Genomic DNA, 22,220 nt, shown 5'->3' with positions numbered 1-22,220 from the left:
ATTACTATCCAACTAAATTCAAATAGCTTGTTGCAAATTCTTCTTCAGTGGTGCTTAAGAGTCCCCCCCCCCCAAAAAAAAACCCCTACATTCTTCTGTGGTGTAATTTATGATATACATATACATAATTAATGGCATACCATAAAAAAAAAAAACACCATTGAGGAGGATTCTGGTTAATAGTTTAATCAGTTACTATGTAATGACTTCTGATCAAATAAATTATCTCTTCAGAACATCATGTTTAACTTTTTGTTTTGAAATACAGTAGCCACAATTTACAGTTGTTACATTATTGTCCTTTCTTTCCTCTTAATAACACTCATAGCTTACGTAACTTACTGGCACCAGGCATTTTATAAGGACTTCATATGAATTAACTTACTATCCCTATTTGATAGTAAGGCAAATGACACTCAGACTTGCCCGCATTCATATAGCTAATAATGGAAAGAGTTATGATTTGAACCCAGGTTTTTAATCCCCAAACTATAACACAGGCACACGCTGATCAATTTCCTACCTGTATCTACTCCTTTTTTGGATTTGCCTCCTTGTACCAAATACTCATATATTACAAGTCTCTTGGTTGTTTGTTTTTTGGCCTTTATAGTACTTATTTTAGTTAATGAAAATTGTACAGCAATGGGTAGAAGAATGTTCCTGATTCAGTTGCTTTGCTCTGAGTTGCTGGGTATTGGTCTCCTTGTCAGTTGTGACTAGCAGTCAGTAAGGATTGCTGGAGTGGCTTTGTCATATAGAAATCAGCTTTTGCAGAAGTGCAATAGAATAAAAGACATTGCAGATATATTTCCTTTAGAATTATTGAGAGTCCCCATAAAGTTAACCCAGGTGGGCACTGTAATAAAGAAAGTAAACCTGAGGTCCGGCGTCATTCCTAATTTGATTCTGGTGGGACTGAGAGTAGGCAGCAAGGATGAGAACAGAGGCTGCGTCTCCTGATCCCCCCGTTGGGGCTCTTTCCTCTCTGCCCTCAAGAGCTCATAGTCTCACATGGGTGTAGGGAAATAAAACAGACAGTGATAAAACTGGGAATGTGTCAGGGAGAGCACAGAACGGGACATGGAATCCAAATGGAGAGACTGGAAAATGTTTCCGAAAGGAGATGATACAAAGCTTTAGAGCTGACTAGAGAGAGAAGGGAAGAATGCCCCAGGCAGTGAGAACAGCACACTAAAAAGTCCCAGATCTGCGAGAGCAGAGGACCTGGTCACAGATGGCAACTCGCTCAGGGTGCCTGAGTAAGCCGGAGCACAGGAAAGAGGGAGCTAGATATAGACAGAATTTAAAAAACCGGTGCCTACTATGCCATACTAAAGGATTAAAATTTAAGTAAACATCTTTAGAATGGCGTTGGAAGATTTTATATAAAGAAGCATTGCGATTAGATTTGCATTTTATTTTATTTTGTTTAAATTGTTGTTATTTTTAGTCATCACTCGAGGATATGTTTTTATTGATTTTAGAGAGGAAGGGGGGGAGAGAGAGAAACATCAATCAGTGCCTCCTGTATGCACCCTGAGTGGGCATGGAACTGCAGCCTTTGGGTGCACAGGAGGATGCTCCAACCATCTGAGCCACCAGGCCGGGACTAGATCTGCGTTTGAGGAAGAGTGCCCTGGCAGAATGTATCGGACTCTGGAGTGGGGAGGGAGGACTGTAAAGACCAAAGGAAGGGTGTAGAGACAAGAGGAAGCTCACACTGCAGTGGAGAGAGCAAAGCAAACTCCGGAGGTGGTCTAGAAACAGCGATGCTGCGAAAACAAATGCCACAGATGTCTGTTGCATGACACCAAGTGAAAAACGCAGAAGGAGGAGACGCTAGGAGGCTCGCCCTGAGGTGACTATGAGGCATCCAAGTGGAGGCACCTATTTGGTTCAGGGTCTGTGGGGCTGATGCCCAGGAGACTGTTCAAATGAGAGGTGGAAATGTGGTGATTGTCAATCATCCGTTCAACCAACATCGAGCGAGCATTTATAAAGTGCCAGGTATTGTGACAGGCTCTGGGATTCAGAGGCGAATAAAAGCAGAGCCTACCTTTGCCTCCAGGTGTTTAGAGTTTACGGGGGAGATGAGAGGAGTGTAAAGAGGTAAGGAAAGGAAAGACCAGAGGTTCCATCACGCAGCTGTGTGTGTCTAGAGCACGGTGGGGCAGTCAGTTCTCTCTGGGAAAAGTTAATTGGATGCAGTGCTCTGAAGTTATAGTCTCGGTGTCCTTGGAAAAATAATTTGCAGAAGTGGTAAAGTGCTAACCTGCTCAGAAGTTTTCTTTGGCATTTGATTCTAGTGACTAATGCGCTCATCGGCGAGCTTATCTAAACCGTTGTCTCAGGGATAGGAGTAGTAGCGATTTATTAATTGTCAGATAATATTCTCAACATTTCAAATGTATTTTCTCATTTGGTACCCCCAGTCGTGCCAGGAAATTAGTACTATTATAATCTCTACTTCATCTACTTTTTTGTAGTTAATGTTATTTATTTCTCGGTAAAAACAATTATGATACATAATCACTTTGTATAAATTATGTAAATCAGGTTATTAGACACAAAACAGCACTTTGAATTTTTCATCACAATAACTAGAATTCAAAGACCCTGGGATCTAATACTTTGATATTCAGTTTCCTTACTTTCATAGAAGCAAAACTTTTCATGCTGTTTTTCACATATGATCTCTAATTTACACATGAGAGAATCAAAGTGCAGAAAGAGTAAGTTATTTATCCAAGGTCACCGGTTGGACAATGGCCGATCTAGGATTCAGGTATTCGAAGTAGTTCCAAATCTCGTATCTCCTTATAGAAAAAATAAGAATGAGTGGAATAGGAAAGATAATAAAATGCTGTTTCCATCATCTGTTGTGTATGAATGTTGACTCTTGTCATTTACCTCTTTTTAAAAATTATTATGGGGTTAATATTTCTCAGGAGCTTACCAGGCCCCTTCCCTGCACACACATGAACTGCCAGGACCCGGTAAGGTGCTTGTTCCCCTAGGCTCTGCGTGGAGGCCTTAAAGAAACTTTTCTTTACAAAGATACTTAATTTTTATGAAAAATTGGTTAGTATATTATATCTATTGAAAAATTATTTTGGTTGAGAGATGTTACCATGGAGAAAGTTATAATTTATTAAAGGAAAATTATCAAACACTTACTTCTGTATGTCAGGCACTGTGCCAATCTTTAGAGATAAAAACAAATGAGCCCAGCCGGGCATGGCTCAGAGGTTGAGCATGGACCTAGGATCCAGGAGATCGAGATTTGATTCGGGTCAGGGCACATGCCCTGGTTGTGGGCTCAATCCCCAGTAGGGGGTGTGCAGGAGGCAGCCGATCAATGACTCTCTCATCATTGATGTTTCTCTCTCTCTCCCTCTCCCTTCTTGTCTCTGAAATCAATAAAGACATATTTAAGAAAACAGAAAAATTGCAAGTGAAATATGGTTTCTGTCACATGTTAGAAGGAAATAATGTTTAAAGCCTTTATTTCTGTTTCTCCATAAAGAAAACCCACCCCCAGAACATACAAAGGGCATAAATCTTAGTGGATGGTATGGGCGGGGGGAATCATAAACTTGCAATAATATACTAAACCAATACATTAAGATACAGTAATCACTTAGTTTGGTTTCCAAAGTACAGGCCATTATTAGACCGTTGGAAGTTTCTTTTTACTGTTATTAATTTTCTGGGTAGTCCACTGTTTTACTTCATAAAGTAAACTCTTTTGCAGAACTAACACAACCTTTATGCCCTCCTGGGTCTACATGTTTGGATGTATTTTAATTGACTGAGAATCATTGACATTTGTGTGTGTGTGTGTGTGTGTGTGTGTATAGTGTGTGCGCACAGGGAGTAAATTATCCTCTTGATTTCCTTGGTTATGTTTGCCTTTGTACATTTTAGCTTTTCGAAATAATTAATGACTAACCAAGAATGTGACCACCCTCACTGTTATCACATTAAACAGGCTCAGTCAAGCCAACGCCTCTTTTACTGGCTCCTTTATCTTTTATGCTTTAAAAAAATAATAAAATAAAATCAATTCTAGACACATTTCCTTTTAGTATCATTATTTTATCTTATCTCTCCAACTCTAAGTCTTTTATCAGTTGTAGCTATTGTTCCAGAGAAATGACAGAACTGCTTAGCAACCTATTCGGTCTCTCAACACAGTGGTGATAAAAGCAGGGTAACCTCACGTCTCTCTTGGGCTGCTGTGAGGAAAAGCATCATAATGTGGATGTTGAACATGTATCTCTTTACCTTACTGCAATGCTGTGAGGACAAATATGCTAAACTTGTCCTTAATCTCTTGACTTTAATTTCCTCAAAAGAAAGGAATAAGAATAGGAATAGGAAATTTTGTGAATGAAGGTGAAACATACCATGCAGAAACAACAACAAAAATTACTAAATTTTCTGCTTGAGGTTTCATGCCCTTAGTCTGGACCACAGTACAATGACTGCAGCAATTATAATCTTAAAGTGAAATTAATATTCAATCAGCTAGAATGTACTGTGGTTCAGGTCTGCTGATAATACTTGTCTTCAGTTATGTTTGAACTTTAAAATATTTGATCAATAGCTTTTATTCATGTTTATGAATTTAATATAAATTACTTTGGATCATGATTTAAACAGCATAGTTAGGGAAGCCCGCTCATTGCCATACCATAACTGATGATAATTCCAATTTCACTGCCAATCTGACTTTTTGGGTTTGATGGAAATTGCTATCAAGCTGTATTTGAAGGTACGGGAACGGGAAGCTGTCCTGAACGTTAAGTGAGGTCATTAGAAATCAGTCCCCTGCCTCCAGTCTTGCTCCTTCAGATCCACCCTGAATTTTACGATTAATCTTGCTAAGTAGAAATATAATCATGTTACTCTTTGCCTCAGAAACTTCAGTAACTCTTTTTTTTTTTAAGTTTCTTTATCTTTATTGTTGAAAATATTACAGATGTCCCCTTTTTACCCTCATTGATCCCCTCTACCCCACATCCACCCCACCCCCAGGCCTTCCCCAGACCAGTGTCTGTGTCCATGGGTTATGCTTATAAACATATAAGTTCTTTGATTAATCTCTCCCCACCCACACACCCCGTCCCCACCTTCCCTCTGAGATCCCTCAGTCTGTTCCATGCTTCTATGTCTCTGGATCTATTTTGTTCATCAGTTTATTTTGTTTATTATATTCCACATATAAGTGTGATCCTGTGGTACTTGTCTTTCTCTGACTGACTTATTTCACTTAGCATAATACTTTCTAGTTTTCTCCATGCTGTCCCAAAGAATAAAAGATCCTTCCAGTAACTATTATCTACAGAAAGGTAAGGCAGTTGATTACAGTGGCTGTCTTCAAAAAAAATTAAGTATGCAAATGTGTATTTCCTCTATATAAAATTATATGTATATTATTATAATTATCTAATATCTTAAAGTATAATTTCCTCTTAGCATGGACCTTATTGTTAATAATCCTAGTTTAAATTCATGTCTCAAATGGCCTTCTTGATTGTTTGACTAATTTTATTAGACTACTTCCTCCTTTCATATCCCATTAGATTATCATTTGCTTAACATGGTTGTCAAAGAAGGGCAGATGAAAAGTCAGCTTTATAATTTTCTTTTGTCTGCGCTTGCATTTTAACATTTTCCATCTATGGTTCTTTTGCAGGGATCTTTTCATGGATTGTCCATTTATAATTGTCTAAAATATATTATAAAATCCATCGGTTCACATCAGCATGTTGTACAACATACAGCATGCAGAGACTTTAAGTTCTGGCCTCTGAAAAGATATCCAGTCTTGATTTTTGTTTCTGGAAATATGGCAGTTTCATGTTTAGAGAAATCCTTCCTAGTAGGACACACCTAACAATATTGCATAAAATATTTTTCGAAGGAATTACTGATTAATGCTGGCAGAGGAATTAAGGAAATTTCAGAGGCCAAAAACAACAAGAAAGTAGAAAGTGAGCACTGAGTTTTAATGGACCACCCATGTGATAAAGAAACAAAGCTGGAGCCCTTACCAGGATGGAAGTTTAGACCTGAGACCTTGACCTAAAGTTTGGACAGTTAAAGGACAATATTCTTATTATGTGCATTAGAAAAAAAAAAAAAATTAACCATCCTTACAGAAAGAAATGGCTGCCACATTCTAGGAAGATTGAAAAACAAAATAGCCCTGGCCAGTGTACTTCAGTGGATAGAGCATTGGTCCTCGCACTGAAGGGCCTCAGGTTCAATTCCCGGTCAAGGGCATGTACCTGGGTTGCAGGTTCAGTCCTCAGCCAGGTCAGGCAAATGGGGAAGGCAACCAATCAAAGTGTCTCTCTCACATCGGTGTTTTTCTCTCTCTCCCTCCCTCCCTTCCACTCTCTAAAAATCACTGGAAAAAATATCCTCAGGTGAAGATTAACATAACAAAACAAAAAGAAAAAGAGAGAAAGAAAAGTTCTAAAACTCTCTAATCTCAAGCCTGCAACTCACATGGGTTTGCTGACTAAAATTCACACTATCTTTGTACCCCCACAAACCCCACCCTCACACACACACAAAAAATTATTTTAAAGCAATTCTAGATGGTCATGCTTTCTGGGAGAAGCACATTAAACTTAGGTGTCAAAGAGTTCTCGCAGATGATGCTCCAAGGAAAGTCGGCTCAAAATAAAAAGTTACCAAATGCACATGAAAACAAGACACTGTGGGAGTCAACGGAAACAACAAATAACTGTACATACATCTTTAAAATGACAGGCGTTAGAACTGACAACAAAGGAGACTGTGCAATGTTTAAAGATACAAAATAATTTAATAAAACTATAATGGAAGAACAAATTATAAAAATCGATTAATAACATTTGTAAAAACTACCAAAATGAATTTCAAAAGTTAAAAATATAATATTGACATTAGAAACTCAATGTTTTGGCTAAATAGCAGATTGGAAATGGTTGGAAAGATAATTAATAAACTAAAAGGTATCAGAGCTAAAGAAATTACCAAAATGTAAACTAGAGACTCAAGGATATGAAAGAAAAAGGTCAGGAAATACAGGATAGAGGGAGAAAACCTCTGTATTATTACCTCGATATATTATATATATAAACTTCTATATAGTGTACATACATATAATGGAACTTTTGCTGAGAGAAAATATAGAGACTGGGAGAGGGAATGGCTAATAAAAAAGAATAATACTCTGCTGTTTATGACAACATGGATGGATCTGGAGGGTATTGTTCTAAGTGAGATAAGTCAGACAGAGAAAGACAAATACCATCTGATTTCACTTATATGTGGACTCGAAAAAACAAAATAAATGAACAAACAAAACAGAAATAAACTCATAGATACAGAGAACAAACTGATGGTTTCCAGATGGGAGGGGGTTGGGAGATGGATGGAAAAGGGGAAGGGATTAAGATGTGCAAATGGCCAATTATAAAAAGAGTCACAAGGATGTAAAGTGCAGCAGAGGGAATATAGTCAATAACATTGTAATAACTGCTTGGTGCCAGTTGGGTACTAGACTTATCAGGGTGATCATCGCATGAGGTATATAAATGTCTCGTCACTATGTTATACACCTGAAACTAATATAATATTGTATGTCAACTGTAACTGCAAAATAAAAAAATCACTTAAAGTCAAAAGAAATACACTCTTTATCACACTGTAGTGAAACTTCAAAATACCAAAGGGAAGATTTTAGAAGTAGCCAGCTCATCTTAATATACAGATCAACTGCGTTCTCAACTGCAATAATGAAAGCCAGATGACAGTGGAATGACATTTAGTTGTTGTCAACCAAGTTAGTTTCTATCCTTATGTGGCATTTGGAAATGTGAGAGAGTTTTCATTGTCATAATGACTGAAAGTGTGACTTGATTAAGTTGCTTAACTTCTCTGTGTCTGTTTCCTTTATGGGAATAGTATTTATCTCGTGAGAGTGTTGTGAAGACCACAAGCTATGCTAAATACATAGAGAGCATTCACAGCAGTGCATGGCACAATCAGAAGGGCAGTGTAGCTGTAATTATTATAGTGCCCTGGAGCTACCTCTGGTAACGCAAAAAGGAGTTAAGACAATGAAGAACTGTCTAACTCAAATTTCCAAGTCCCCCACTGAAAACCACTAAAAACCGACCCAACTTCTTTTTACACTGTCCCACTATTTTTCTCCATCTCACCTCATCACACCCTATCCTCTAGTCACTCTCTGAATTCACTTTTTCACCCAACAAATAGTTACAGAAAGCAATAGTAGGTGCCAAGATCTAATCTTTGCATTGTCTTATGATTATATTACTGCAGATTCCTTGAGGGCATACGTGGCAGACACCAGCTAGCCTCTGGCAATCTCACTTGTCTTCCAGTTTGCTCTCACCCATCTCCTGCCAAAGACCCTGTGTTAAAGTAGTACTGGGGGGACAGGTATGAAGAGCTAGAGGGGGGCAGGAGGGGGCACAAGGGGGGGAGGAAGAGATGTCTCAAGATCAGCAGCTGGAAGGCAATGAGAATCTCTGCCCAGCACTCTGGCAGGTTTTCCTGGGTAAGCACTATTTGTAAATAAAGCTTAGATACTTTATGCACTATTATATATGTCTTAATGCTAAAACACATAATTAGGTGTTCTTTTTAATTTTTACAATTAAAATTATTCTGGAGGTTTTAAAAAAGGAAGAAAAAAATCAAACCCTTCAGTTGATATTAAGTCTGTCTACATTTGAAAATATATGTGCATGTTTTATTTACTGTTATTTTTCTTATATTTCTCCAAGATTCCTTTGGAAATAAGCACTGTTGTAAGTGAACTGGTGTATCCAGGGAGATAGTTAGAAGCCTAGTTTAAACATATGGCAAAACAAATGCATAAAAGTATTTGGAAATGAATTTTTCCAATCACGAACACTCTTACCAATGCTGGGATAAGCACAAAAGAAACTTTTATAGCTCTCTGGTGGTGCTTTGATTTAAGATGAGAAAATGCTGGTAATCATTTTGCCTTTCAGTACTTTATTTATAACCTTTGCTCTTGTCTATGAAGGAAAACATTTTTATGAGATATAGCTTTAACCGAATACCTATTTTCATATATCATGACATACAAACCAATTTATGTTCTGATTTTTTAAAATGCTCTTATTTTCAGAGTAATCTTTATAATTTTCTTTAACACTCCCAACAAAACACTTTTTAATACACAGATCCTGAAGCATGTCACAGAATTGTGTTTTCATAAATTTCATATTGTCTATTTCTGAAATAAAAGCTTCAGACTGAGTTTATAAAGAGCCCATTTGCTCACTACCACATTTCAGGATACGTAGCCATGGCTTCCTTTTAATTCCCCTAGGAACCCCAGCTTTAGAATCATGAATATAGATGACATACTTCAAGACTAACCATTGGAGAATGGGCTTAACTTGAAGCAAGATAATACAAGAAGTGGGAAGGACTTGAATTAGAACAGTAGCTTTCAGACTCTAGTCCATAAGACCATTGCAGGTTTTGAAACTAAGTAAGGAGTTTATATGCCCATTAAACACTAACTTTATTCAGAATAAATAAAATGTCTTGCAAATATACGTATTAACAATTCTCAGATTTATGTAGATGCTCTTAAAAATAATAAAACGTCAATGTGTTGCTGAACTCATGGGGGCTGTTGTCATTCTCTGTTTCCCATCAGTTACTTTCTTCTTTTTATCAAATTTTTTTTTCTTAGTGATTTTAGAGGGGAAGGGAGAAAGAACATCTATGTGAGAGAGAAACATCCCATATGTGCCCCAACCAGGGATCAAACCCGAAACCTATGTATGTGCCCTGACAGGGAATCAAACCCAAAAGCTTCTGGTGTACGGCATGACACTCCAGCCCACTAAGCAGCATGGCCAGGGCTCTCAGCAGTTACTTTCAAGAGGACTGTGCATTAGTCCCATCACCAGAGCACAACCAGAGGAGGAGCTGGCCTAGCTTAGAGCAGAAATGTCCTGTGATGTACAGAAATTTCTATTTTAACTGAAGCAAATAGTCTCCACCAGATGTTCTCCTTTTACCAGTGAGGGTTACCATCCTTTCCTTCTAAAGACCAACATATGTTGGTAAAAGCTGCCAAGATAAGTTTTCAGTCAAGTTACAGATTGTTGGTGTCATTGACTGGAGGCCCAGCTGCCCGTGGACAAGCCTCCCTGGCGGCAATGACCCCTATGACTCAGATTCTTTCCTTCCTTCCTTCCTTCCTTCCTTCCTTCCTTCCTTCCTTCCTTCCTTCCTTCCTTCCTTCCTTCCTTCCTTCCTTCCTTCCTTTCTTTCTTTCTTTCTTTCTTTCTTTCTTTCTTTCTTTCTTTCTTTCTTTCTTTCTTTCTTTCTTTCTTTCTTTCTTCTCTCTCTTTCTTTCTTTCTTTTGACTGTAAATATCTTCATCAGACTTTCAATCACTAGTTTTAACATCCACTGATGATTTTCTACCTTCCTCTTTCCTTCTACATTTATTAGTTGGCTTTCTACTGCAAAGAAGTGCTTCCCTTGTTTACTCATATCAGAAAGGACTTATTCTATTTTATTCATTGAGACATATGCCATTACTATCATTATTTTGTTGTGTAAAGAAAGATAGCTCATCTCATCATGTTTCTTTTAAGAATCAGCTGTATTTTGAGTGCTATTTAGATTTCTATTGCTGCTGTCACAAATCACTACAAATTTAGCATCTTAAAACAATACAAATTTATTACCTTGCAGTTCTGTAGGTCAGAAGTCCAATACAGGTCTCACCTTATGACCCCGATTCTAAATAGTCTTGCTTCAATCTCTGTTGTAGTTTGTTGGGATATCCAGGTGCTTCAGTGTATACAAATGCCTTTATGGCTTTTGCTTGAATTGTACTTGAAAACAGTTGAAACCCTTGGATATAGGCTTTCCTGCAAGACTAAACCTGTGTTGTCAACTGCTACAATTGAGGCTGGTTTTCCAGGGCCTGTCCTGCGCTGGTGGATGGGTTTATTGCCATTCCTGGATCTGCCATCCCAGCCAGTCCAGGGCCATATAGTATCATAAAAGTTCAAGAATGAACACCAAATGGAAAGGTTCTCTAAAGGACAACACAGTTCTTCGTTTTGAAAAAGAATACCCCTTCCTTTCTGGAGAGCTCCAAATTGTTTTTTGTTTTATTTGCCCTCTGCTTTAATTGACCTAAACATTCATCTTGAATATGTTGAGCTGTGATAGGTTCTTTTCCAGACAGAATGTTTAACGAACCAGGTTGTTTTAAAATTTCAACTATCAATATCAGTAGTCTGCAAACCGGGGCACATGAAAGCTTTTCATGGGGGATGTGAACACGGAAAATGTTAAGGGAATCAATTTCCTTATTCTCAGTTTTCATATGTACTTTTTCCTAAAACTGATCTGCCTGAAAATATAACTTCTCAAGGAGTCGTGCCAGTTTTCCTCTCCCACATTCCCCTTTCACAGTATAAAAGTGGGGTGAACAGTTCAGCCATTCTGAATTTTTCTATGTACATTGCAGGGTGTAGAAATCTCTAAAAGTGCCAAATATAAGAAAGCTCAAAATTTGCTGTCAGCGAAGCCTCATTTAAGCAAGGCACCACAAAGCCGCAATAGGACTTTATGTCTTACACAGATTTCTGTGCATGGTGTTAGAAATGAGGTGTTTAAGCTTAGTTTGGAATGTTCTAAATTTAGATATATTATAGAGTAGGAGCAGCAAGAGTGATGACTATTTTTGTTTAATGATCATTTCTTTTTCTCTCCCCTAATTATAGACAACAAAATATAGTTCATCTGTGGGAGTGTGCCATGAGAGCAAAGCAGAGAGAACATCAGTCATGATACTAAAGGTGACAGCATCTTGTTTCATACAGTCAGCAAATTCAGCTTCTACAGCTCTCTCCAATGACCCTGTGCTTCACCTTTCCTCAGCCATTAACTTCTAGACCTTGTCATTTCCAATAACTACAGGTCTCCACAGTCTCCCAACACCGCAGATACCTACTTACCAATCACTGTAGCTCTATTCTCTGCTTTCCCGCCTGTTACAAGAGACAACTGCCACGCTGTGGCACAGAGCCAGCCCCCTGCCCGAATGAGGACCCCATCCTCTCTCCCGACTCAAGCACCAAGAACAGCAACTCTGCCCCTTCCTACATCACCAACTTTTTACTCTCTACCATAAATATTCTATCAGTATCCAAACATGCTGTTATTTTTCCTATCTTAAAAATACCCTCTTTTGCCCTGGCCAGTGTTCCTCAGTGGTTAGAGCATCGGCCGGGTCAAGGGCACGTACCTGGGTTGCTGGTTCCATCCCTGGCCCCGGTCGGTCCCTGGTCAGGTGCATATGGGAAGCAACCAATCAATGTGTCCCTCTCACATTGATATTTCTCTCACTCCCCCTCCCTCTCTCAGTGGAAAAAATATATATCCTTGGGTGAGGATTCTTTTTTTTTATTTTAAATCCCCCTTTTAACCTCATTTTCTCTAAAACTAACATCCTTTTTTCTGCTCTCATTTCTAATAAAACTCAAAAGAATTGTCCAACTTGCTTTCTCTGACTCCTCCCATTTTCTTACTCCATTAAGTGCTACAAAACTACGCTTTCACCCCTCATTACATCAAACATTTATGAGAGTTTATTAATGGCTTTCACAGTTACTAAATCTTACTTGACCTATCAGCAGGATTTAAAATAGTTGATTAGTCTTTCCTCCTTGATATAACTATGCATATAAAATTTTTCACTTTTGTTTCTCTTTCCTGACTAGCTTCTCTTTTCAGTCTCCTTTGTTTTTAATTCCTCCTCACCCTGACTTCAAAATGTTGGTCGACCACATGGCTCATCCTTGACCCTCCACCATTCTCAGCACTCATTCCCTTTGTGATCTCACTCAGCCTGATGGCCTTAAGTAACACAGCCCACAGCTCTCGAATGCATATTTCCATCCCAGCCCACTTTTCTGAACTTCAGGCTTAGCTACAGATGTGTGTTTTCCATACATATATTCATTTACATCAAAAGTCCTGAGGTGCCCTTTACTCTTCTTTCTCATGTTGCGCATCCAATGCATCTAGAAATCTTGCGTCTCACCTTCAAATAATCCCCAATCAGACCACTTAGCCCGTCCTGAGACACCATCATTTTTTCACTTGAATTACTCAATAGCCTTCTTAGAGGTCTCCATACTTCTATTTTTACTGCCATACAGTCTCCTCTCATCTTACTCATAGTTAAAACCGAAGTCCTTTCGATGGCTGCGAGGTTCCCTCAGCATCTGGCCCCATTGCCTCTCTGAATTCCCACTCCACTGACCCCAGCCCCGATCCCTCACCGCACTTCAGAAACATTGGCGCCCGTGAGCATGCCTGCCAAGCGCCCACATTAGGGTCTTTGCAGACTGTTCCCTTTGTCTGGAATGCCCTTCCCCCACTTGGCCATCTTCTCCCCTCTTTTAAGGCATTGTTCAAATCTAATACTACTACAAAGTACCCAATTCTTCCCTTCTACTTTTGTGTTCCTGACCTCCCTTTTTCTCTCCTATTTTTCGCCCCCATGGTACATGTCATGTTCTAACATATTTAGTTAGTATGTTAGAGTTATTTATTTAATTTAGTTATTAAGCTTATTATCTGTTTCTAGACTGTAAACTGCTTGAGAATCTTGGTTTATTTTATTTGCTGATGTATCCCAAGAACATATAATAGCACCTGTGCATAGAAGGTGCTCAAAAATATTTCTTGAATAAATGAATGAAAAGTCCTTTAGGGACTATGCAAGCAAACAATTTTGAAAACCATTATAATTTCCAGTTCCATAAAGGAACTATAAGTTCAAATGAGACATATCTAAATGAAAACCTTTTAACTTTAAATTATGATTCCACTTATTTAATTCAGCTGTGTTAAATTTGAAACTTTAAAGTCATTTTGTGAAATGTAGTTCTGAATGAACGAACACTAAAAGATACAGACTATTTTTCAACTCAGAGCAATGAGTAGGTATTACCTAACTCATGACCAACTTAAAATAGGACATTCTCTGTAAGTCTGCTTTTGAAAAAGAATGGAGAACTACCCTGGGAAGTTTTCATACTATGTGGCTATATATTTTAAAAGACAAAAATCAAGAATGGATTCATTACCTTAGTTTCTTAGTTTTTTAAATGCCAATTTTAGTATTTCTTTGGTAATGTAAATGGTTAGTAAGAGCCAATGCACTGCTTGTCTTCTTCTTCTTTTTTTTTTTTTAAGACAGGGCACTTTAGAAATTTTACACTTCAGAGTTAATGCCTCTTCCTTCCAAATACCCCTTAGAAATTGCAGGCTTAGAAGTTCTACGACTATTCCCTCCAAATAGTTAAATTTAATCACTACAAAATCATTTGGCAAATACTTTAGGAACAACTGAATAATAAGCAGCATGGCTCTGTGAAAAAGTATCCTGTGAGACCAATCCAACTATTTTGCAGAATGACAGAACTGGTTAGAATAGATATAATTATCTCCACTTGAATAGGATCACTGCAGGAATGGAAATCATGACCCTAGAAAAATACAATCTGGCATGAGTGCCAGCCTTTCTTTCAGTCAGTCAGACTTTAAGTGAGCTTTCTGCACATACTGCTTTTTGTGGTGATGGTAAGATTTTGTGGCTCGTAGACACAGTTTGGTGGCACACAAAAGGAGTGAGATGTTCTGATAAAACCACGCTGCAGGCCAGGCCAGCATACACCACAGCCAAATGGCACAAGCTCACAGTGGGTCTTTTCTGATCTATGAGCAAAGATACTGATGCTTGAAGAATGAAAGTGCAGCAGCAATACACATCAACACCTCAAAGAGAATATATGTGTGTTTTGTCCCCAAAGATTGCCTAGCTAATGTTATTAGTCAATGGAAACATTTTCCTAGGGGAGGGGGGAGACAATTCTCAAAGGTATCATTGCCCTATAAGTCAAATATTTTGTAGAGTTTATGTTGAATTTTCATATTTTTTTCATATTTTATTTGGTGATCACATTGGACTATAGAGCATACAATTTAAAATCATAAGTAATTTCAAATTAGAATAAAATATTTTCCACTATAATAAGATATTTTGTCCTAATCAGAAAAAAAAATGGAATTCAGTTTAAATATTCATTGGTAGTCACAAAATAGTCATGGGGATATAAAGTATAGCATAGGGAATATAGTAAATAATGTTGTTATAACTATGTATGATGCCAGGTGGGTACTGGAAATATTGGGGGGAACACTTTGTAAAGTATATGATTGTCTAACCACTATGCTGCACACCTAAAACTAATACAAAATAATATTGAATATAAATTATAATTGAAAAATAAAAAAAGAAACTTATGTTCATAAAGTGATCCAAATACAGAAGAAAAAAAAATACACCAATTAAATTCAAGAATGTATTGCTTAGCTAAAGAGAAGACAGTAATCACCAAGAACACAAATCATAACCTATTAGAAATGCATTATGTTATTTAAAAGTGCATATGACATGAGGGTTTTAAGGACATAGTTGTAAAAAGAAAATAATTACTCTCAGCTCTGGTATAAATATTAAAGTGTCTTATACACAACTTATGAGAGAGATGAAAACCTTAGAGTTCACAGGCATGAATTAAAGTGATTAAGGGCTTGCAAACAGGTGGTAAGAGGACAGGTTAAATGAATCGGGTCATTATCCGGTAGAAGAGAAGACTGGCGATGACCTCGGCCTTCTAATTTATAAGGGAATATTATGCAGATGGTGACCAGCTGTTCTCCATGTCCACTGAGGACTGAACCAAAGGAAATGGGTCTAAACTTTGGCTTGTGCGATTTAGGTTAAATATGAAGAATAGTTTCTTGACAGCAAGGGCTGTAAAATACTAAATGAATTCCTAGAGGCATTATAGAATCTCCTCCTCCAGATACGTCTTAAGGACGCAGATTGCTTTACCATCTGCCGGCAATGAGTGCACTGCAGAGTTGCAGGGAATAGGCCATAACTCAAAATCCTGTCTTTATGAGTTAATATAATCCTATGTGATATTTCCACCCAAGCAGATTTTCATGTATTTTGGTTTGGGGGATTTTTGTTTTGTTTTTTTTTGAGAATTGATGTTTTAGTGGTTGAGAATCTTACGGGCACCAATACATTTTCTATGACAGTAAAAACATTTCCCTGTACTTCATTTAAAAATATACGCGGCTCATTTTCACTGGTCTCGAAAAGCACTTCAGCCTTGTAGGACTTCCAGACAACTGAATACTGCCTTATGCATCACGCAAGAGGAGGTGCTAGGACAGCTGACAGCTTTTGTGTTTTTGCCGCAGCGTTGTTATTACGCTGGAGCTGGAGCACTGTTTCTAGGAAACCCTGTATCAGAAACCCTGGGTTTTCACATGGTGGGGATACTTCAACTGTCAATGAAACAGAGGCTTGAGAGTGACTCACAGCATTATAAAAACAGTGGTGTGTCATCTTCAGTTTGCAGGTACTTAAGCCTTCCTCATTTGAAAGAAGAAAAGATAACTGTTTTAGGTCCCTGGGCAAAAGATTTTAGATCTGTATATCTGCTTCTCTTATCTGAGTAACTCAGACAAGGTAAGTAAGAGGCTTATTGTCCACACTTGTATATGCAGGAAAAATTAAACATCTGACATCCAATTCTTAATTTTCTAAGGCAGCAATATATACATTGACTGTAGTCATTAGTCGTTTAACAAATGAGTTTTTATATAATTTATGACATTAGTGTGGGGCTTTTTTTTTTAACCTATATATAAATGCCTTGTTTAATATTGGCTATAAGGACTTCCCATTACCTGTTACCTTAGTAATGTCTTTGAGAACTTAATAAGTTGCTATTTTATCAAGTGTTTCCCAAATAAGTCAAATCATTTGCCCCAGGTCACATGTTTAGTAATGGAAGAGGTCAGAGCTAGACCTGAGGAACTCTGTGGGTGGAAGTTTACCTAGAACTCCTGTCTCAGGGAATGCGTTCTCTACCCATCGGACTTTACAAAGCAAATGCTTGTCTCTGCCTCTCCCTTGTCCTTCCCTCTCTTCCAGTCAGAAAATCATGGTGTCACTTCTGTCATGAATCTGCCAAAAATACCTAAATTTAATCATGAGGAAATGTTTTTATTTTAAATGCAGGATATTCTACAAAATAACTGGCCATAATATTCAAACGTGTGAAGGGCATGAAAGTCAAGGAAAGATTGAGGGCAGTTCCAGATTAAAACAAACTAGAGACATACAACCAAAGCAACAGACGACTCCGGACTGCATTTTTTACTATAAATGACATTATTAAGTTAAAGTGTTTCGATGTCTTAAGGGGCAAAGAGGTTCTTAGTGGATGTAGATACACCATTAGCATCCAAGTATACATTAGTAATTTGTACTTACTCAGAGGTACCTGAACACCTCTACTATACGCCATCAGTAGGGGTGAGAATTTAGCACAATGTCTCTAACCTTTAATGTCCATTTATTTCAAGAATGTTTATATAGTGAGCAGCCTTGGAAGGCAAAGATACGGTCTCTTTTAGAGCAAAGGACGGGTTTGCTTTCTGTTCATTATAAATGATGTTTGTGTTCCTTTCCTGGAACACAGACCATTGCATGTGCAGGTGTGATCTGGCCCTTTTTGAGTTGCCCTGTAGAAACTGGGGCTCAGGGAACCAGTCCCCAAAATGCCAATTCTCTGGCTACTGCTATAGGTGTGAGTAACACATTGTCCTTCATCTTTGACCCAGGAGACGTGCTTCTTGTACCAGCATCCATGAAACTTTGGCAGGTTAACTTGCAGGTAGGGTCAATCTCAGACCCTTCGCAGCTTTTGACTGATCACTCCTCCACTAGTTTTATTCACAATAACATATCAATACCCTATTCCATATAACCTAATTTTTAAACTTAACCATTACTAACCACATCACACAGGACAATAGAGGGAAGGAGAAAAGGAAGAAAAAAAAATTTTTTTTTAAAAATATATCTTTATTGATTTCAGAGAGAGGAAAGGAGAGGGAGAGAGAGATAGAAACATCAATGATGAGAGAGTCATTGATCGAGCCCGCAACCCGGGCATGTGCCCTGACTGGGAATCGAACCCCGATCGCCTGGATCCCAGGTTGACACTCAACCGCTGAGCCACGCCCGGCCTGGCAGGAAGAAAAATGTAATTGGTTACATACATACATAAGGAATACATGATGAGACAAAATGAAATATGCATAACTACTACAATCCCCATTTTTGCAGCTGATCAAAGGCCAAAACTTGTACTTACAGCTCCCTTTTTTCTAATATCCATTTTACGTTCTTTTTGCCCTTGGTTGCATTCAGCTGGTCTAAGGTCTTTATTAATCAAATGCGATGGGTAAATACACTGTGGTATATTTATACAGTAGAATACAAATCTCAAAATGGGTGAACCTCATGGATATAAATTTTGATGATAAAGAAGTTGCAGAAGAACGCACATAGTATGGTATCATTTACATTAAACTAAGCTATACATATCTAGGGGTAATATGTGTAGCAAAACTATAGTGAGAAGAATTAAATGACAAAAATTATAAACATCAAAGTCAGAGTAGTGTTACCTCTGGGAAAAAAGGGAAATTGTTCACATAGCCTTCAAGATCTATATAATGTTCTATTTGTTGAGATGGGTGGTGTGCACAGATGTTTGTTTTATTAATATTTTATAATAGATGTATTTGTTGGACACTGAATGATATTCAAAGCCTTTTCTGTCCTAGTCCCAGAAAATCAATGTAAAACAACAGTTCCTTTTAATGAACTTGTCATTTTCGTCCCCACTTATCTTTCTGACTATATTAATAAATAAATTAAATTAAAATAAATAAAATAAGAATACAATTTAAAAACAACACCACTTCTCATTATAGGTCTGAAGCTCCTTTGAAGTGTCCCTGAAAGAATTATTGATCTATTTTATTGTTTTACGTACTTGTTTCTTCACGAGTATTCTCTCTGTCTCTGGAGAATGAACAGCTTTCCGGTGGTAACTATTACAGTGTAAAGAAAATAAGCAGGAATGACAGGAACCCGGGTCCTAATCTTAGATTGCCTTTCTAACTTATGTTTCCTTTTCCCCTTTTTGACACAGAGCCACCTGCTGGCAGGAGAGCTAACCTTGAAAATATTTCAGAGTGCGATTACATTCACCTGCACAGGGCGAGTACCACTGGTGAGGCTGTACCTCGAAACGTTTTACAGGTTTCACTGACAGTAAGGCTGTTAATGAGGTTGAATTTGTTGATGTGAAAATGTGCTATGTAGTTGAGGTAAGGGCATTATTTTAAAGCTGAAAGTGATTGATCAAATGGAAATGTTCACTGGAAAATCTCATTAAGAGCAGAGATGTTGAAGATACCGTGAAAAGGAGGGAGAAGCCAATTTGAAGGTCCTTGAAAGACAAGAGAAGGGTTCCTGAGCACAGATGGAAAAAATTGGTCAAGACAAGATGACTCTCGGGTGCATCAGGCAAGAAGCGGGAGAGAAGGTGGGAGTTGGGAGGAAACAAACAAGAAATTGATCGTTTTGATTTTATCTGGCTGAAAGGGAAGATGGGATAATAGTCTAAGGTAGCGATTTTCAAATGGTGTGCTACAAGAAATATATTTTTTAAAATTTATCTTTATTGTTGAGAGTATTACAAGTATCCCATTTTCCCCCCAATTGATCCCCTCCACTTCGCTCCCACACCCTTCCCAGGCCTTCACCCCATTATTAACTGTGTCCATGGGTTATGCATATATGCATATAGCTTCTTTGGTTAATCTCTTCCCACCCTCCACCCCCCTTCCCTCTTTCCTCTGAAATATAATCGTCTGTTGCATGTGTCAATGTCTCTGAATCTATTTAGTTCCTCAGATTCTTTTGTTCATTAGCTTCTTGTTAAAGAAGACCCTTCAACTTTTCCTGTAGTGCTGGTCTGGTGGTGATAAACTCCTTTAGCTTTTTCTCATCTGTGAAGCTCTTTATTTGACCTTCAATTCTAAATGATAGATTTGCTGGGTAGAGCAATCTTGGTTGTAGTTCCATGTTTTTCATCACTTTGAATATTTCTTGCCATTCCCTTCTGGCCTGCAAGGTTTCTGTTGAGAAATGGGCTGACAGTCCTATGGGTGCTCCCTTGTAGGTAATTAATTGCTTTTCTCTTGCTGCTTTTAAGATTCTCTCTTTGTCTTTAACCTTTGGCATTTTAATTATGATGTGTCTTGCTGTGGGCCTCTTTGGGTTCCTCTTGTTTGGGACCCTCTGTGCTTCCTGGACTTGTAAGTCTATTTCTTTCCCCAGGTAGGGGAAGTTTTCTGTAATTATTTTTTCAAATAGGTTTTCAATTTCTTGGTCTCTTTCTTGCCCTTCTGGCACCCCAATAATACAAATGTTGGGCCTCTTGAAATTGTCCCAGAGGCTCCTTATACTATCTTCATATTTCTGGATTCTTTTTGCTCTTCTGGTTGGGTGTTTCTTGTTTCCTCATGTTCCAAATTGCTGATTTGATTCTCAGCATCCTCTACTCTACTGTTGATTCCATGTAAATTATTCTTCATTTCTGTTCATGTAGCCTTCATTTCAAATTGGTACTTTATTATGTTGTTGATTTTCTCAGTTATTTCCCTAACCATTTGCTTAAACATCCTTATAACCAAAATTCTAAACTCTGTATCTGTTAGCTTGCTTGGATCTATTTCATTTAGTTCCTCTTCTAGAGATTTCTTCTGTCCTTTCCTTTGTGACATGTTTCTTTGCCTCCACGTTTTGGCTGCTTCCAGGTGTTTGTTTCTATGTATTAGGTAGAGCTGCTATGTCTCCTGGAATTTGTAGAGTGGCTTTGTGTAGTAGGTGTCCTGTGGGGTCCAGTGGCTCAGCCTCCCCAGTGACCTGAGCTGGGCCTTCTAGGTGCTCCCCTGTGTGGGCTGTGTGCACTGTCCTGTTGTAGTGGAGCCTTGGTTGCTGTTGATGTCCCTGGGAGGAACTGACCCCCAGACCAATCAGCTGTGAGGACCAGCTGCAACTACAGCCAAAGAGCTGCTGTGCTGGAGACACCCCTATGGAGCAGGATTTACTTCAGTGGGGCTTTGGTGTTCACCAAGTGCACCCCTTGAGTGTGTCACTCGTGGGTGTGATAGGGTTGTAATCCAGCGTGGTAGAGTCTGACCACCAGGTGCATTGTCTCTGGGGGCTCCTGGGAGGTGCAGAGTCAGCCTGTGCCAGTGCCTTGCCCAGGGCCACCCAGCATGAGCTACACAGCAAACTGTAGTTGGCTGCTACTTGTTCTGGGCTTGGAGGTGTCCAGGAGAGGCCCAGCTATGAGCCAATGCAGCTGCCGCTAGTGCCAGGCCTGGGCCATTTATCAAGCTGTATGGGACCCACTGCTGCTTGTTTGAGAGATTTTAGGAAAGTCCTAAGCATGAGGCTCCAGAGGCCACTTGCACAGAAAAGCCCCTGGAAATGGCCTGGATGAGCTGCAGGTGGGGAGGGGCGGGGCCACCGGGAATCACGGGGCGGGGCCAAAGGTGTGAGTCAGGTGCTGGGATTCAAACATGGCGCCTGCCTGCCGGCCGTGTGCGGGGAGGACTCGCCACAGGAGCCATGGCCTCCGCCAGCCCTTCTGCCTGGGAGGAAGCCGCCCTCCACCTCTCGCCCGGACTTCAGGCAGGTTAGTTCCCCCCCGAGTGTCCCGGGTCCTTTCAGGCTGCTGCCTGGCGCTGGGCTCAGAGGGAGCGTCCGAGTGAGTCCGTGCCGGGCCCTTTAGAGGAGCTGCTGGGGCTCCCACAGCCTCCGGGACCCTCAGGGACAGTCCCTGCTGGTTTCACAGCGGGAAGTTGTGGGGACGTCTCTTCCCGGCCTGGAGCCCTGAGCTGGGGCCTGCTGTGGGCTGGGACCCCTCACTCCTCCAGGAAACCCCCACCGCCGAGATGCCCTCCCGGGTTTAGCCCGTGGCACCGGGTGTGGGCCCTCGGCTGAGTTTTCGATTCAGCCCCGATCCGCCCGCGTCTCCGCCCCTCCTCCCGGTCTCTGTGCTGCTTCAGCTCCCTGGTTGTGGGGCTTCTGTGCAGCCAGATCTCAGGAGGCTCTGAGTGATGGTGGTTCTGTATTTTAGTTGTAATTTAGATGTGGT

This window comes from Miniopterus natalensis, chromosome 1 (genome assembly GCF_054644295.1).
Source record: "Miniopterus natalensis isolate mMinNat1 chromosome 1, mMinNat1.hap1, whole genome shotgun sequence".
In the NCBI taxonomy this organism is placed as follows: domain Eukaryota; kingdom Metazoa; phylum Chordata; class Mammalia; order Chiroptera; family Miniopteridae; genus Miniopterus; species Miniopterus natalensis.
This window is presented reverse-complemented; position numbering follows the sequence as displayed.